The sequence below is a fragment of the Pseudophryne corroboree genome, chromosome 7, assembly GCF_028390025.1.
Source record: "Pseudophryne corroboree isolate aPseCor3 chromosome 7, aPseCor3.hap2, whole genome shotgun sequence".
In the NCBI taxonomy this organism is placed as follows: Eukaryota; Metazoa; Chordata; class Amphibia; order Anura; family Myobatrachidae; genus Pseudophryne; species Pseudophryne corroboree.
Genome location: NC_086450.1, coordinates 422,681,913 through 422,700,644, shown reverse-complemented (window position 1 = coordinate 422,700,644; position 18,732 = coordinate 422,681,913). Strand labels below are relative to the sequence as shown.

The 18,732-nt window shown below is 47.6% G+C and overlaps 1 protein-coding gene across 3 annotated transcripts in view; it reads left to right on the top strand.

Moving 5' to 3' along the window:
* RGS11 (regulator of G protein signaling 11) overlaps nucleotides 1-18,732 on the top strand; it is a 350,999-nt gene that overhangs the window by 151,510 nt on the left and 180,757 nt on the right. The gene's annotated exons all lie outside the window — the stretch shown is intronic.

The following is an 18,732-nucleotide window of genomic DNA, read 5'->3' as shown; positions in this document are numbered from 1 at the left end:
CATGAAGGGCACTTTAATCCATTATTATTAATTCATACCACGGCACTTTTATAGTAGGGATGTGCACTTGAAATTTTTCGGGTTTTGTGTTTTGGTTTTAGGTTCGGTTCCGCGGCCGTGTTTTGGGTTCGACCGCGTTTTGGCAAAACCTCACCGAATTTTTTTTGTCGGATTCGGGTGTGTTTTGGATTCGGGTGTTTTTTTCAAAAAACCCTAAAAAACAGCTTAAATCATAGAATTTGGGGGTCATTTTGATCCCAAAGTATTATTAACCTCAAAAACCATAATTTCCACTCATTTTCAGTCTATCCTCACAATATTATTTTTAGTCCTAAAATTTGCACCGAGGTCGCTGGATGACTAAGCTAAGCGACCCTAGTGGCCGACACAAACACCTGGCCCATCTAGGAGTGGCACTGCAGTGTCACGCAGGATGGCCCTTCCAAAAAACACTCCCCAAACAGCACATGACGCAAAGAAGAAAAAAAGAGGCGCAATGAGGTAGCTGTGTGAGTAAGCTAAGCGACCCTAGTGGCCGACACAAACACCTGGCCCATCTAGGAGTGGCACTGCAGTGTCACGCAGGATGGCCCTTCCAAAAAACACTCCCCAAACAGCACATGACGCAAAGAAGAAAAAAAGAGGTGCAATGAGGTAGCTGTGTGAGTAAGCTAAGCGACCCTAGTGGCCGACACAAACACCTGGCCCATCTAGGAGTGGCACTGCAGTGTCACGCAGGATGGCCCTTCCAAAAAACACTCCCCAAACAGCACATGACGCAAAGAAGAAAAAAAGAGGCGCAATGAGGTAGCTGTGTGAGTAAGCTAAGCGACCCTAGTGGCCGACACAAACACCTTGCCCATCTAGGAGTGGCACTGCAGTGTCACGCAAGATGGCCCTTCCAAAAAACACTCCCCAAACAGCACATGACGCAAAGAAGAAAAAAAGAGGCGCAATGAGGTAGCTGTGTGAGTAAGCTAAGCGACCCTAGTGGCCGACACAAACACCTGGCCCATCTAGGAGTGGCACTGCAGTGTCACGCAGGATGGCCCTTCCAAAAAACACTCCCCAAACAGCACATGACGCAAAGAAGAAAAAAAGAGGCGCAATGAGGTAGCTGTGTGAGTAAGCTAAGCGACCCTAGTGGCCGACACAAACACCTGGCCCATCTAGGAGTGGCACTGCAGTGTCACGCAGGATGGCCCTTCCAAAAAACACTCCCCAAACAGCACATGACGCAAAGAAGAAAAAAAGAGGCGCAATGAGGTAGCTGTGTGAGTAAGCTAAGCGACCCTAGTGGCCGACACAAACACCTGGCCCATCTAGGAGTGGCACTGCAGTGTCACGCAGGATGGCCCTTCCAAAAAACACTCCCCAAACAGCACATGACGCAAAGAAGAAAAAAAGAGGCGCAATGAGGTAGCTGTGTGAGTAAGATAAGCGACCCTAGTGGCCGTCACAAACACCTGGCCCATCTAGGAGTGGCACTGCAGTGTCACGCAGGATGGCCCTTCCAAAAAACACTCCCCAAACAGCACATGACGCAAAGAAAAACAGAGGCGCAATGAGGTAGCTGTGTGAGTAAGCTAAGCGACCCTAGTGGCCGACACAAACACCTGGCCCATCTAGGAGTGGCACTGCATCATCATCCTCCGATTGTTATGATTCCCGTACTCCAGACCAGAGGAGATCTTATGGCAGAGGTCTGAGTACTGGAAAGATATGCTGGTTACGGGAGCAGGAAAGCCTAGTAACCCCTGGCGCCCTAACTCCGTTGTCTCGCCCGTGTTATCAGAAATCCCCTGCGAGACTATGGTTGCTTGAGCCCATGGCAGCCGCGTTTGAAGGGCGGATTATGTCTGCCCAACTTCGATGCCCCCTCAGGTCTTAATGGGAGACAAAGGGAAATCCGAGACAGGGTGATAACAAGGGGCCCTCTGACTAAGCAACCAGGCCAGGGGCTACAAGCTAACTAACTTAAACCAAAAGTATGTGCGGACAAACCGCCAGGGAAAAGGACAACCAAAGATCCACTGATCCGTTACTCCTATCCAGCACCGCTGGATACCAGAGTGGATTTGTGGGAGCGGAATCCTCCGCAAAAGCTCCGGAACACAATGAAACTAAATAATAAACAGTAAGCGGTCAAGCCGCAACACACGGCTACGCCGCGACTCACGAACACCACAGGATGTTAAAGGTGCTCGGTCGGACTCCAGGAATAGATGACAACTTCCGAGTACAGGACCACTGAGGACAGGAACAACCGGATTGAGCAGGACTGGAAACTCTCTGTAACTGACACAGCAAACAGGAAGCTATCACCGGCGTCTGTGAGAAGTCCTGAGAGTGCTTAAATTTGGGAGCCCTCCAATCAAGATCCAGACAGGGTAATCACATAATCATGCCGTGCAGCTGCATGCTGTACGGCCAGGATACAATTGAACTGATTAATTAAGACCCAGCAACGGGGAACGCGGTCCGAGCGTGGCGTCCCCGTTGCTAGGGTCTGAGCGGCTCCGTGCGCCCGGCGTCTAGCGTTGCTAGGGAGCCGGCGGCTGTCTGCCTGCGGCGTCCCTAGTTGCTAGGCGCCGGGCCGCACTGACGGGCGGACCCTCGGCGCCTAACAGTACCCCCACCCTTGAGGAGGGGTCAAGGAACCCCTAAGGCCAGGTTTCTGAGGAAATTCTCGAAAAAATGCCCTTTTGAGCCTCGGGGCATGGAGATCCTCATCCAGGACCCAAGACCTTTCTTCTGGACCATAACCTCTCCAATGTACCAAAAAATAAAGCCGACCCCGGGACAACTTGGAATCGAGAACCTTCTCCACCAAGAACTCCTGCTGACCCTGTACATCTATTGGTGATTTCCCCTGAGAGATCTTGCGAGGAAATCTACTGGACGAAACATATGGTTTTAACAAGGAGCAATGGAAGGTATTTCCGATCCGTAAAGTTTTTGGTAAACGTAACCGGAAAGCAACTGGATTGACTTTTTTGATAATATGAAATGGTCCAATAAATTTAGGACCCAATCTGGCTGAGGTTTGTCGAAGTTTAATGTTGCGAGTCGACAACCATACCCTATCTCCTACTTTAAAAGTGCACGGCCGCCGGAGCCTGTCAGAAATTTTTTTCTCCCGAAATGCCGCTTTTCTGAGAGCCAAGTGCACTTTTCTCCAAATGAGTTTGAGATGAGAGGTCAAGGTCAGTGAGGAGACAGAGGAATGTTGAAAAAAGGAATTAGCTCTGGGGTGAAAACCAAAAACTGTAAAAAATGGAGACACATTGGTGGAGGAATGACAGGCATTGTTGTAAGCAAACTCCGCCAACGGAAGAAACTCAGACCAGTCATTTTGGAGTTTGGCCGAGTACAAACGCAAATATTGTTTTAATGATTGATTAACTCGCTCAGTCTGCCCGTTGGATTGGGGATGGTAGCCAGACGTTAAAGATAATTTAATCTTTAATGAGGCACAAAAAGACTTCCAAAATTGTGCAATGAATTGTGGACCCCGATCAGAGACAATATCAGTGGGTAACCCATGGAGTCTGAAAACATGGCGGAGGAACAAGACTGCCAATCCCTGGGCAGATGGCAATCGGGGAAGAGCAATGAAATGGGCCATTTTGCTAAAACGGTCCACTACCACCCATATGACTCGGCATCCGGCTGACAGAGAGAGGTCCACCACAAAATCCATGGAAATATGAGACCATGGCCTAAGAGGAACATTCAAGGGCATAAGTTGACCGATAGGCAAGGAACGGGGAACCTTATGCTGTGCACAGACCTGACAAGAAAAAACAAACTCCTTAATGTCTTTGGAAAGACCAGGCCACCATACCGAGCGGGAAACTAATTCAAAAGTTTTGGCGATCCCCGGATGCCCGGCAACTTTGCTATCATGAAACTCCGTCAAAACAGTTGCTCTCAAAAACTCGGGGACATAAAGACGACCAGCAGGAGTATTTCCAGGAGCTTGATGTTGAAGCTGCTTTAACTGGGTAAATAAATCTTGTGTGAGGCCTGCCCGAATGACTGAAGACGGAAGTATGGGAGTAACAGGACTGTTGTCTTGAACTGGAAGAAAACTGCGTGACAGGGCATCTGCCTTGGTATTCTTGGAACCTGGCCTGAAGGTGATAATGAACTTGAAACGAGTAAAAAATAAAGCCCAACGAGCTTGCCGGGCATTCAGCCGTTTAGCTGATTCAATGTATTGAAGATTTTTGTGATCAGTCAAAACTGAAATGGTATGAGTGGCTCCTTCAAGCCAATGCCTCCACTCCTCGAAAGCCCATTTAATAGCCAGTAATTCCCGGTTACCAACATCGTAGTTGGATTCAGCAGATGAGAATTTCCTGGACATAAAGGCACAAGGATGTAATTCTAGAGAATCCGGATCCTTCTGAGATAGGATAGCCCCTACTCCAACCTCCGAGGCATCAACCTCAACAATGAAAGGCAATTCTGGGTTGGGATGTCTGAGGACTGGGGCTGAGACAAAGGCTTGTTTCAAGGCCTGAAAAGATAACTCCGCTTCACGTGACCAGTTGGTAGGATCTGCTCCCTTCTTAGTCAGTGCCACAATGGGAGCAACTAGGTCGGAGAAAGAGTGAATAAATCTTCTATAGTAATTCGCAAACCCTAAAAAGCGCTGAATTGCTTTTAAGTTGGTGGGTTGCGCCCAACTAAGGATGGCTTGGAGCTTCTTTGGTTCCATACAGAATCCCCGAGGGGAAATGATGTACCCTAAAAAGGATACCTCCGTGACATGAAATTCACACTTCTCCAGCTTGGCATATAGGTGATTTTCACGTAATTTTTTTAGAACCTGACGCACCTGGGTAACATGTTGTTCTATAGAGTCAGAATATATCAAAATATCGTCTAAGTAGACTACAACGAATCTTCCAAGAAATTCACGGAGCACATAGTTAATGAGATCCTGGAAAACTGCCGGAGCGTTAGACAGGCCGAATGGCATAACCAGATACTCATAGTGACCCGACTGAGTACTGAATGCCGTTTTCCACTCATCCCCTGACTTGATCCGGATGAGGTTATATGCTCCTCTCAGGTCAATCTTAGAAAAAAATCACAGCCGAACGTAGCTGATCAAAGAGGACAGAAATCAGCGGCAAAGGGTAAGTATTTTTTACTGAGATCTTATTCAAGGCTCTAAAGTCAATGCAAGGTCTGAGTGATCCATCCTTCTTCTCCACGAAGAAGAAGCCTGCACTTAAAGGGGATTTAGATGGCCTGATAAATCCTTTCCCTAGGCTTTCTTTAACATACTCATTCATGGCCACAGTTTCAGGTCCGGACAATGCATATAACCTTCCCTTAGGCAAAGTGGCACCAGGAATTAGCTCAATAGCACAATCATAAGGCCTATGGGGAGGCAGAATGTCCGCATTGCCCTTGGAAAATACATCAACAAAATCCTGGTATTCCACAGGAATGGGTGCGGGAATGACAGCAGCTATTCTGATGGGAAACGTAATACATTCCTTATTACAGATGGTACCCCATTGTGAGATCTCCCCCGACTGCCAATCAATGATGGGATTATGAAAGGCCAGCCAAGGGTGACCCAGAACCACTGGAACTGCTGGGCAATGGGTAAGGAAAAACTCAATTTTTTCAGAATGCAGAGCTCCTACCGAAAGTAGAACAGGAGGTGTACAGAGAGAAATAACCCCATTGGACAAGGGACTCCCATCTAAACCATGCATGGTGATACACCTACCCAAGGCTAACTGAGGAATACCTAAGGCCTTGGCCCATGTTAAATCCATAAAGTTCCCTGCAGCTCCACTGTCCACAAAAGCCGAGACCGAGGAACAGAGGCTGCCAAAGGAAACTTTAGCTGGGACTAACAGTGAATTATTTGAGGAGATAAGCTGCAGACCAAAGTGAACCCCCTCACAAATCACTTGGTCGAGGCGTTTCCCGACTTGTTCGGACAACTACGGGCAAAATGTCCCTTACCTCCACAGTATAAACAAAGACCAGAATTTTGCCTTCTGGTTCTTTCTTCAGGAGACAGTTTGGAGAGGCCTATCTGCATGGGCTCCTCTATGTCCACAGGAATGGAAAAAACACAAGGAGTAGACCCGACAGATGCTCCTCTTTCAGCCCTCCGCTCTCTGAGACGACGATCAATCTTAATAAAGAGCTCCATGAGTTTATCGAGAGTCTCAGGAGCGGGATACTGAAGGAGACTGTCTTTTATAGACTCGGATAAGCCGAGGCGAAACTGACTGCGCAGGGCTGGGTCATTCCATCCACAGTCGTTCGACCAACGGCGAAACTCCGTACAATAAATCTCTGCGGGATTCCTACCCTGTCTGAGAGCACGCAACTGACTCTCGGCGGATGCCTCTCTATCAGGGTCGTCATACAATAGCCCTAAAGACCCCAGAAAGGCGTCTACAGACAATAAAGCCGGATCGTCTGTTCTTAAACCAAAAGCCCAGGTCTGAGGATCCCCCTGAAGTAAAGAAATAATAATTCCAACCCGCTGAGATTCCGTACCTGAAGAGACTGGTCTTAAACGAAAATAAAGTTTACAAGACTCTTTAAAATTAAAAAACTGCTTTCTATCCCCAGAAAAACGGTCAGGCAAATGCATTTTTGGTTCAGGAATGACCCTCGGGGAAGTCCGTAACAGATCTTCCTGTGACCTCACCTGAAGGGACAGATCCTGAACCATCTGAGTAAGTTCTTGAATCTGGCTAACTAGAAGCTGGCCAGGATTTGGCCCAACACCGGTGGGATTCATGAGGCCGACAAATCTTCCAACTGAATAAGGGAAAAAATTAAATCCTGTTTAATTTTAAATTTTAGTCTGGCCGGTGATAATGTTATGATTCCCGTACTCCAGACCAGAGGAGATCTTATGGCAGAGGTCTGAGTACTGGAAAGATATGCTGGTTACGGGAGCAGGAAAGCCTAGTAACCCCTGGCGCCCTAACTCCGTTGTCTCGCCCGTGTTATCAGAAATCCCCTGCGAGACTATGGTTGCTTGAGCCCATGGCAGCCGCGTTTGAAGGGCGGATTATGTCTGCCCAACTTCGATGCCCCCTCAGGTCTTAATGGGAGACAAAGGGAAATCCGAGACAGGGTGATAACAAGGGGCCCTCTGACTAAGCAACCAGGCCAGGGGCTACAAGCTAACTAACTTAAACCAAAAGTATGTGCGGACAAACCGCCAGGGAAAAGGACAACCAAAGATCCACTGATCCGTTACTCCTATCCAGCACCGCTGGATACCAGAGTGGATTTGTGGGAGCGGAATCCTCCGCAAAAGCTCCGGAACACAATGAAACTAAATAATAAACAGTAAGCGGTCAAGCCGCAACACACGGCTGCGCCGCGACTCACGAACACCACAGGATGTTAAAGGTGCTCGGTCGGACTCCAGGAATAGATGACAACTTCCGAGTACAGGACCACTGAGGACAGGAACAACCGGATTGAGCAGGACTGGAAACTCTCTGTAACTGACACAGCAAACAGGAAGCTATCACCGGCGTCTGTGAGAAGTCCTGAGAGTGCTTAAATTTGGGAGCCCTCCAATCAAGATCCAGACAGGGTAATCACATAATCATGCCGTGCAGCTGCATGCTGTACGGCCAGGATACAATTGAACTGATTAATTAAGACCCAGCAACGGGGAACGCTGTCCGAGCGTGGCGTCCCCGTTGCTAGGGTCTGAGCGGCTCCGTGCGCCCGGCGTCTAGCGTTGCTAGGGAGCCGGCGGCTGTCTGCCTGCGGCGTCCCTAGTTGCTAGGCGCCGGGCCGCACTGACGGGCGGACCCTCGGCGCCTAACACCGATATATCACCGTGTACATCCCGCTCCTCACAGATTATTAATTCGTCCCCACTGGAATCCACCATCTCAGCTCCCTGTGTACTTTGTGGAGGCAATTGCTGCTGGTCAATGTCTCCACGGAGGAATTGATTATAATTAATTTTAATGAACATCATCTTCTCCACATTTTCTGGAAGTAACCTCGTACGCAGATTGCTGACAAGGTGAGCGGCGGCACTAAACACTCTTTCGGAGTACACACTTGTGGGAGGGCAACTTAGGTAGAATAAAGCCAGTTTGTGCAAGGGCCTCCAAATTGCCTCTTTTTCCTGCCAGTATAAGTACGGACTGTCTGACGTGCCTACTTGGATGCGGTCACTCATATAATCCTCCACCATTCTTTCAATGGTGAGAGAATCATATGCAGTGACAGTAGACGACATGTCCGTAATCGTTGTCAGGTCCTTCAGTCCGGACCAGATGTCAGCATCAGCAGTCGCTCCAGACTGCCCTGCATCACCGCCAACGGGTGGGCTCGGAATTCTGAGCCTTTTCCTCGCACCCCCAGTTGCGGGAGAATGTGAAGGAGGAGATGTTGACAGGTCGCGTTCCGCTTGACTTGACAATTTTGTCACCAGCAGGTCTTTGAACCCCAGCAGACTTGTGTCTGCCGGAAAGAGAGATCCAAGGTAGGTTTTAAATCTAGGATCGAGCACGGTGGCCAAAATGTAGTGCTCTGATTTCAACAGATTGACCACCCGTGAATCCTTGTTAAGCGAATTAAGGGCTCCATCCACAAGTCCCACATGCCTAGCGGAATCGCTCCCTTTTAGCTCCTCCTTCAATGCCTCCAGCTTCTTCTGCAAAAGCCTGATGAGGGGAATGACCTGACTCAGGCTGGCAGTGTCTGAACTGACTTCACGTGTGGCAAGTTCAAAAGGTTGCAGAACCTTGCACAACGTTGAAATCATTCTCCACTGCGCTTGAGACAGGTACATTCCACCTCCTATATCGTGCTCAATTGTATAGGCTTGAATGGCCTTTTGCTGCTCCTCCAACCTCTGAAGCATATAGAGGGTTGAATTCCACCTCGTTAGCACTTCTTGCTTCAGATGATGGCAGGGCAGGTTCAGGCGTTTTTGGTGGTGCTCCAGTCTTCTGTACGTGGTGCCTGTACGCCGAAAGTGTCCCGCAATTCTTCTGGCCACCGACAGCATCTCTTGCACGCCCCTGTCGTTTTTAAAAAAATTCTGCACCACCAAATTCAAGGTATGTGCAAAACATGGGACGTGCTGGAATTTGCCCATATTTAATGCACACACAATATTGCTGGCGTTGTCCGATGCCACAAATCCACAGGAGAGTCCAATTGGGGTAAGCTATTCCGCGATGATCTTCCTCAGTTGCCGTAAGAGGTTTTCAGCTGTGTGCGTATTCTGGAAACCGGTGATACAAAGCGTAGCCTGCCTAGGAAAGAGTTGGCGTTTGCGAGATGCTGCTACTGGTGCCGCCGCTGCTGTTCTTGCGGCGGGAGTCCATACATCTACCCAGTGGGCTGTCACAGTCATATAGTCCTGACCCTGCCCTGCTCCACTTGTCCACATGTCCGTGGTTAAGTGGACATTGGGTACAACTGCATTTTTTAGGACACTGGTGAGTCTTTTTCTGACGTCCGTGTACATTCTCGGTATCGCCTGCCTAGAGAAGTGGAACCTAGATGGTATTTGGTAACGGGGGCACACTGCCTCAAGAAATTGTCTAGTTCCCTGTGAACTAACGGCGGATACCGGACGCACGTCTAACACCAACATAGTTGTCAAGGCCTCAGTTATCCGCTTTGCAACAGGATGACTGCTGTGATATTTCATCTTCCTCGCAAAGGACTGTTGGACAGTCAATTGCTTGGTGGAAGTAGTAAAAGTGGGCTTACGACTTCCCCTCTGGGATGACCATCGACTCCCAGCAGCAACAACAGCAGCGCCAGCAGCAGTAGGCGTTACACGCAAGGATGCATCGGAGGAATCCCAGGCAGGAGAGGACTCGTCAGAATTGCCAGTGACATGGCATGCAGGACTATTGGCATTCCTGGGGAAGGAGGAAATTGACACTGAGGGAGTTGGTGGGGTGGTTTGCGTGAGCTTGGTTACAAGAGGAAGGGATTTACTGGTCAGTGGACTGCTTCCGCTGTCGCCCAAAGTTTTTGAACTTGTCACTGACTTATTATGAATGCGCTGCAGGTGACGTATAAGGGAGGATGTTCCGAGGTGGTTAACGTCCTTACCCCTACTTATTACAGCTTGACAAAGGCAACACACGGCTTGACAAATGTTGTCCGCATTTCTGGTGAAATACTTCCACACCGAAGAGCTGATTTTCTTGGTATTTTCACCAGGCATGTCAACGGCCATATTCCTCCCACGGACAACAGGTGTCTCCCCGGGTGCCTGACTTAAACAAACCACCTCACCATCAGAATCCTCCTTGTCAATTTCCTCCCCAGCGCCAGCAACACCCATATCCTCCTCATCCTGGTGTACTTCAACACTGACATCTTCAATCTGACTATCAGGAACTGGACTGCGGGTGCTCCTTCCAGCACTTGCAGGGGGCGTGCAAATGGTGGAAGGCGCATGCTCTTCACGTCCAGTGTTGGGAAGGTCAGGCATCGCAACCGACACAATTGGACTCTCCTTGTGGATTTGGGATTTCGAAGAACGCACAGTTCTTTGCGGTGCTTTTGCCAGCTTGAGTCTTTTCAGTTTTCTAGCGAGAGGCTGAGTGCTTCCATCCTCATGTGAAGCTGAACCACTAGCCATGAACATAGGCCAGGGCCTCAGCCGTTCCTTGCCACTCCGTGTGGTAAATGGCATATTGTCAAGTTTACGCTTCTCCGACGACAATTTTATTTTAGATTTTGGAGTCCTTTTTTTACTGATATTTGGTGTTTTGGATTTTACATGCTCTGTACTATGACATTGGGCATCGGCCTTGGCAGACGACGTTGCTGGCATTTCATCGTCTCGGCCATGACTAGTGGCAGCAGCTTCAGCACGAGGTGGAAGTGGATCTTGATCTTTCCCTAATTTTGGAACCTCAACATTTTTGTTCTCCATATTTTAATAGGCACAACTAAAAGGCACCTCAGGTAAACAATGGAGATGGATGGATACTAGTATACTTATGGATGGACGAGCGACTGCCGACACAGAGGTAGCTACAGCCGTGGACTACCATACTGTGTCTGCTGCTAATATAGACTGGATGATAAGGAGATGAAATTAATATATATATATATATATATATATATATAAAATATCACTAGTACTGCAGCCGGACAGGTATATATATTTATTATGTAATGACTGATGACGGACCTGCTGGACACTGTCAGCTCAGCAGCACCGCAGACTGCTACAGTAAGCTACTATAGTAGTATGTATAAAGAAGAAAGAAAATCAAAAAACCACGGGTAGGTGGTATACAATTATGGATGGACGAGCGACTGCCGACACAGAGGTAGCTACAGCCGTGGACTACCGTACTGTGTCTGCTGCTAATATAGACTGGATGATAAGGAGATGAAATCAATATATATATATATATAATATCACTAGTACTGCAGCCGGACAGGTATATATATTTATTATGTAATGACTGATGACGGACCTGCTGGACACTGTCAGCTCAGCAGCACCGCAGACTGCTACAGTAAGCTACTATAGTAGTATGTATAAAGAAGAAAGAAAAAAAAAAAACACGGGTAGGTGGTATACAATTATGGATGGACGAGCGACTGCCGACACAGAGGTAGCTACAGCCGTGGACTACCGTACTGTGTCTGCTGCTAATATAGACTGGATGATAATGAGATGAAATCAATATATATTATATCACACTAGTACTGCAGCCGGACAGGTAGATATATTTATTATGTAATGACTGATGACGGACCTGCTGGACACTGTCAGCTCAGCAGCACCGCAGACTGCTACAGTAAGCTACTATAGTAGTATGTATAAAGAAGAAAGAAAAAAAAAAAAACCACGGGTAGGTGGTATACAATTATGGATGGACGAGCGACTGCCGACACAGAGGTAGCTACAGCCGTGGACTACCGTACTGTGTCTGCTGCTAATATAGACTGGATGATAAGGAGATGAAATTAATATATATATATATATATATATATATATAATATTACTAGTACTGCAGCCGGACAGGTATATATATTTATTATGTAATGACTGATGACGGACCTGCTGGACACTGTCAGCTCAGCAGCACCGCAGACTGCTACAGTAAGCTACTATAGTAGTATGTATAAAGAAGAAAGAAAAAAAAAAACCACGGGTAGGTGGTATACAATTATGGATGGACGAGCAACTGCCGACACAGAGGTAGCTACAGCCGTGGACTACCGTACTGTGTCTGCTGCTAATATAGACTGGATGATAATGAGATGAAATCAATATATATATATATATTAGAGATGAGCGCCTGAAATTTTTCGGGTTTTGTGTTTTGGTTTTGGGTTCGGTTCCGCGGCCGTGTTTTGGGTTCGAACGCGTTTTGGCAAAACCTCACCGAATTTTTTTTGTCGGATTCGGGTGTGTTTTGGATTCGGGTGTTTTTTTCAAAAAACACTAAAAAACAGCTTAAATCATAGAATTTGGGGGTCATTTTGATCCCAAAGTATTATTAACCTCAAAAACCATAATTTACACTCATTTTCAGTCTATTCTGAATACCTCACACCTCACAATATTATTTTTAGTCCTAAAATTTGCACCGAGGTCGCTGTGTGAGTAAGATAAGCGACCCTAGTGGCCGACACAAACACCGGGCCCATCTAGGAGTGGCACTGCAGTGTCACGCAGGATGTCCCTTCCAAAAAACCCTCCCCAAACAGCACATGACGCAAAGAAAAAAAGAGGCGCAATGAGGTAGCTGTGTGAGTAAGATTAGCGACCCTAGTGGCCGACACAAACACCGGGCCCATCTAGGAGTGGCACTGCAGTGTCACGCAGGATGGCCCTTCCAAAAAACCCTCCCCAAACAGCACATGACGCAAAGAAAAAAAGAGGCGCAATGAGGTAGCTGTGTGAGTAAGATTAGCGACCCTAGTGGCCGACACAAACACCGGGCCCATCTAGGAGTGGCACTGCAGTGTCACGCAGGATGTCCCTTCCAAAAAACCCTCCCCAAACAGCACATGACGCAAAGAAAAAAAGAGGCGCAATGAGGTAGCTGTGTGAGTAAGATTAGCGACCCTAGTGGCCGACACAAACACCGGGCCCATCTAGGAATGGCACTGCAGTGTCACGCAGGATGTCCCTTCCAAAAAACCCTCCCCAAACAGCACATGACGCAAAGAAAAAAAGAGGCGCAATGAGGTAGCTGACTGTGTGAGTAAGATTAGCGACCCTAGTGGCCGACACAAACACCGGGCCCATTTAGGAGTGGCACTGCAGTGTCACGCAGGATGTCCCTTCCAAAAAACCCTCCCCAATCAGCACATGATGCAAAGAAAAAGAAAAGAAAAAAGAGGTGCAAGATGGAATTGTCCTTGGGCCCTCCCACCCACCCTTATGTTGTATAAACAAAACAGGACATGCACACTTTAACCAACCCATCATTTCAGTGACAGGGTCTGCCACACGACTGTGACTGATATGACGGGTTGGTTTGGACCCCCCCCAAAAAAGAAGCAATTAATCTCTCCTTGCACAAACTGGCTCTACAGAGGCAAGATGTCCACCTCATCATCACCCTCCGATATATCACCGTGTACATCCCCCTCCTCACAGATTATCAATTCGTCCCCACTGGAATCCACCATCTCAGCTCCCTGTGTACTTTGTGGAGGCAATTGCTGCTGGTCAATGTCTCCGCGGAGGAATTGATTATAATTCATTTGAATGAACATCATCTTCTCCACATTTTCTGGATGTAACCTCGTACGCCGATTGCTGACAAGGTGAGCGGCGGCACTAAACACTCTTTCGGAGTACACACTTGTGGGAGGGCAACTTAGGTAGAATAAAGCCAGTTTGTGCAAGGGCCTCCAAATTGCCTCTTTTTCCTGCCAGTATAAGTACGGACTGTGTGACGTGCCTACTTGGATGCGGTCACTCATATAATCCTCCACCATTCTATCAATGTTGAGAGAATCATATGCAGTGACAGTAGACGACATGTCCGTAATCGTTGTCAGGTCCTTCAGTCCGGACCAGATGTCAGCATCAGCAGTCGCTCCAGACTGCCCTGCATCACCGCCAGCGGGTGGGCTCGGAATTCTGAGCCTTTTCCTCGCACCCCCAGTTGCGGGAGAATGTGAAGGAGGAGATGTTGACAGGTCGCGTTCCGCTTGACTTGACAATTTTGTCACCAGCAGGTCTTTCAACCCCAGCAGACTTGTGTCTGCCGGAAAGAGAGATCCAAGGTAGGCTTTAAATCTAGGATCGAGCACGGTGGCCAAAATGTAGTGCTCTGATTTCAACAGATTGACCACCCGTGAATCCTTGTTAAGCGAATTAAGGGCTCCATCCACAAGTCCCACATGCCTAGCGGAATCGCTCCGTGTTAGCTCCTCCTTCAATGTCTCCAGCTTCTTCTGCAAAAGCCTGATGAGGGGAATGACCTGACTCAGGCTGGCAGTGTCTGAACTGACTTCACGTGTGGCAAGTTCAAAGGGCATCAGAACCTTGCACAACGTTGAAATCATTCTCCACTGCGCTTGAGACAGGTGCATTCCACCTACTATATCGTGCTCAATTGTATAGGCTTGAATGGCCTTTTGCTGCTCCTCCAACCTCTGAAGCATATAGAGGGTTGAATTCCACCTCGTTACCACTTCTTGCTTCAGATGATGGCAGGGCAGGTTCAGTAGTTTTTGGTGGTGCTCCAGTCTTCTGTACGTGGTGCCTGTACGCCGAAAGTGTCCCGCAATTCTTCTGGCCACCGACAGCATCTCTGCACGCCCCTGTCGTTTTTTAAAAAATTCTGCACCACCAAATTCAAGGTATGTGCAAAACATGGGACGTGCTGGAATTTGCCCATATTTAATGCACACACAATATTGCTGGCGTTGTCCGATGCCACAAATCCACAGGAGAGTCCAATTGGGGTAAGCCATTCCGCGATGATCTTCCTCAGTTGCCGTAAGAGGTTTTCAGCTGTGTGCGTATTCTGGAAAGCGGTGATACAAAGCGTAGCCTGCCTAGGAAAGAGTTGGCGTTTGCGAGATGCTGCTACTGGTGCCGCCGCTGCTGTTCTTGCGGCGGGAGTCCATACATCTACCCAGTGGGCTGTCACAGTCATATAGTCCTGACCCTGCCCTGCTCCACTTGTCCACATGTCCGTGGTTAAGTGGACATTGGGTACAACTGCATTTTTTAGGACACTGGTGAGTCTTTTTCTGACGTCCGTGTACATTCTCGGTATCGCCTGCCTAGAGAAGTGGAACCTAGATGGTATTTGGTAACGGGGGCACACTGCCTCAATAAATTGTCTAGTTCCCTGTGAACTAACGGCGGATACCGGACGCACGTCTAACACCAACATAGTTGTCAAGGACTCAGTTATCCGCTTTGCAGTAGGATGACTGCTGTGATATTTCATCTTCCTCGCAAAGGACTGTTGAACAGTCAATTGCTTACTGGAAGTAGTACAAGTGGGCTTACGACTTCCCCTCTGGGATGACCATCGACTCCCAGCGGCAACAACAGCAGCGCCAGCAGCAGTAGGCGTTACACGCAAGGATGCATCGGAGGAATCCCAGGCAGGAGAGGACTCGTCAGACTTGCCAGTGACATGGCCTGCAGGACTATTGGCATTCCTGGGGAAGGAGGAAATTGACACTGAGGGAGTTGGTGGGGTGGTTTGCGTGAGCTTGGTTACAAGAGGAAGGGATTTACTGGTCAGTGGACTGCTTCCGCTGTCACCCAAAGTTTTTGAACTTGTCACTGACTTATTATGAATGCGCTGCAGGTGACGTATAAGGGAGGATGTTCCGAGGTGGTTAACGTCCTTACCCCTACTTATTACAGCTTGACAAAGGGAACACACGGCTTGACACCTGTTGTCCGCATTTCTGGTGAAATACCTCCACACCGAAGAGCTGATTTTTTTGTTATTTTCACCTGGCATGTCAACGGCCATATTCCTCCCACGGACAACAGGTGTCTCCCCGGGTGCCTGACTTAAACAAACCACCTCACCATCAGAATCCTCCTGGTCAATTTCCTCCCCAGCGCCAGCAACACCCATATCCTCCTCATCCTGGTGTACTTCAACACTGACATCTTCAATCTGACTATCAGGAACTGGACTGCGGGTGCTCCTTCCAGCACTTGCAGGGGGCGTGCAAATGGTGGAAGGCGCATGCTCTTCACGTCCAGTGTTGGGAAGGTCAGGCATCGCAACCGACACAATTGGACTCTCCTTGTGGATTTGGGATTTCAAAGAACGCACAGTTCTTTGCGGTGCTTTTGCCAGCTTGAGTCTTTTCAGTTTTCTAGCGAGAGGCTGAGTGCTTCCATCCTCATGTGAAGCTGAACCACTAGCCATGAACATAGGCCAGGGCCTCAGCCGTTCCTTGCCACTCCGTGTGGTAAATGGCATATTGGCAAGTTTACGCTTCTCCTCCGACAATTTTATTTTAGGTTTTGGAGTCCTTTTTTTACTGATATTTGGTGTTTTGGTTTTGACATGCTCTGTACTATGCCATTGGGCATCGGCCTTGGCAGACGACGTTGCTGGCATTTCATCGTCTCGGCCATGACTAGTGGCAGCAGCTTCAGCACGAGGTGGAAGTGGATCTTGATCTTTCCCTAATTTTGGAACCTCAACATTTTTGTTCTCCATATTTTAATAGGCACAACTAAAAGGCACCTCAGGTAAACAATGGAGATGGATGGAATGGATACTAGTATACAATTATGGACGGGCTGCCGAGTGCCGACACAGAGGTAGCCACAGCCGTGAACTACCGCACTGTACTGTGTCTGCTGCTAATATATAGACTGGTTGATAAAGAGATAGTATACTCGTAACTAGTATGTATGTATAAAGAAAGAAAAAAAAACCACGGTTAGGTGGTATATACAATTATGGACGGGCTGCCGAGTGCCGACACAGAGGTAGCCACAGCCGTGAACTACCGCACTGTACTGTGTCTGCTGCTAATATATAGACTGGTTGATAAAGAGATAGTATACTCGTAACTAGTATGTATGTATAAAGAAAGAAAAAAAAACCACGGTTAGGTGGTATATACAATTATGGACGGGCTGCCGAGTGCCGACACAGAGGTAGCCACAGCCGTGAACTACCGCACTGTACTGTGTCTGCTGCTAATATATAGACTGGTTGATAAAGAGATAGTATACTCGTAACTAGTATGTATGTATAAAGAAAGAAAAAAAAAACCACGGTTAGGTGGTATATACAATTATGGACGGGCTGCCGAGTGCCGACACAGAGGTAGCCACAGCCGTGAACTACCGCACTGTACTGTGTCTGCTGCTAATATATAGACTGGTTGATAAAGAGATAGTATACTCGTAACTAGTATGTATGTATAAAGAAAGAAAAAAAAACCACGGTTAGGTGGTATATACAATTATGGACGGGCTGCCGAGTGCCGACACAGAGGTAGCCACAGCCGTGAACTACCGCACTGTACTGTGTCTGCTGCTAATATATAGACTGGTTGATAAAGAGATAGTATACTCGTAACTAGTATGTATGTATAAAGAAAGAAAAAAAAACCACGGTTAGGTGGTATATACAATTATGGACGGGCTGCCGAGTGCCGACACAGAGGTAGCCACAGCCGTGAACTACCGCACTGTACTGTGTCTGCTGCTAATATATAGACTGGTTGATAAAGAGATAGTATACTCGTAACTAGTATGTATGTATAAAGAAAGAAAAAAAAACCACGGTTAGGTGGTATATACAATTATGGACGGGCTGCCGAGTGCCGACACAGAGGTAGCCACAGCCGTGAACTACCGCACTGTACTGTGTCTGCTGCTAATATATAGACTGGTTGATAAAGAGATAGTATACTCGTAACTAGTATGTATGTATAAAGAAAGAAAAAAAAACCACGGTTAGGTGGTATATACAATTATGGACGGGCTGCCGAGTGCCGACACAGAGGTAGCCACAGCCGTGAACTACCGCACTGTACTGTGTCTGCTGCTAATATATAGACTGGTTGATAAAGAGATAGTATACTCGTAACTAGTATGTATGTATAAAGAAAGAAAAAAAAACCACGGTTAGGTGGTATATACAATTATGGACGGGCTGCCGAGTGCCGACACAGAGGTAGCCACAGCCGTGAACTACCGCACTGTACTGTGTCTGCTGCTAATATATAGACTGGTTGATAAAGAGATAGTATACTCGTAACTAGTATGTATGTATAAAGAAAGAAAAAAAAACCACGGTTAGGTGGTATATACAATTATGGACGGGCTGCCGAGTGCCGACACAGAGGTAGCCACAGCCGTGAACTACCGCACTGTACTGTGTCTGCTGCTAATATATAGACTGGTTGATAAAGAGATAGTATACTCGTAACTAGTATGTATGTATAAAGAAAGAAAAAAAAACCACGGTTAGGTGGTATATACAATTATGGACGGGCTGCCGAGTGCCGACACAGAGGTAGCCACAGCCGTGAACTACCGCACTGTACTGTGTCTGCTGCTAATATATAGACTGGTTGATAAAGAGATAGTATACTCGTAACTAGTATGTATGTATAAAGAAAGAAAAAAAAACCACGGTTAGGTGGTATATACAATTATGGACGGGCTGCCGAGTGCCGACACAGAGGTAGCCACAGCCGTGAACTACCGCACTGTACTGTGTCTGCTGCTAATATATAGACTGG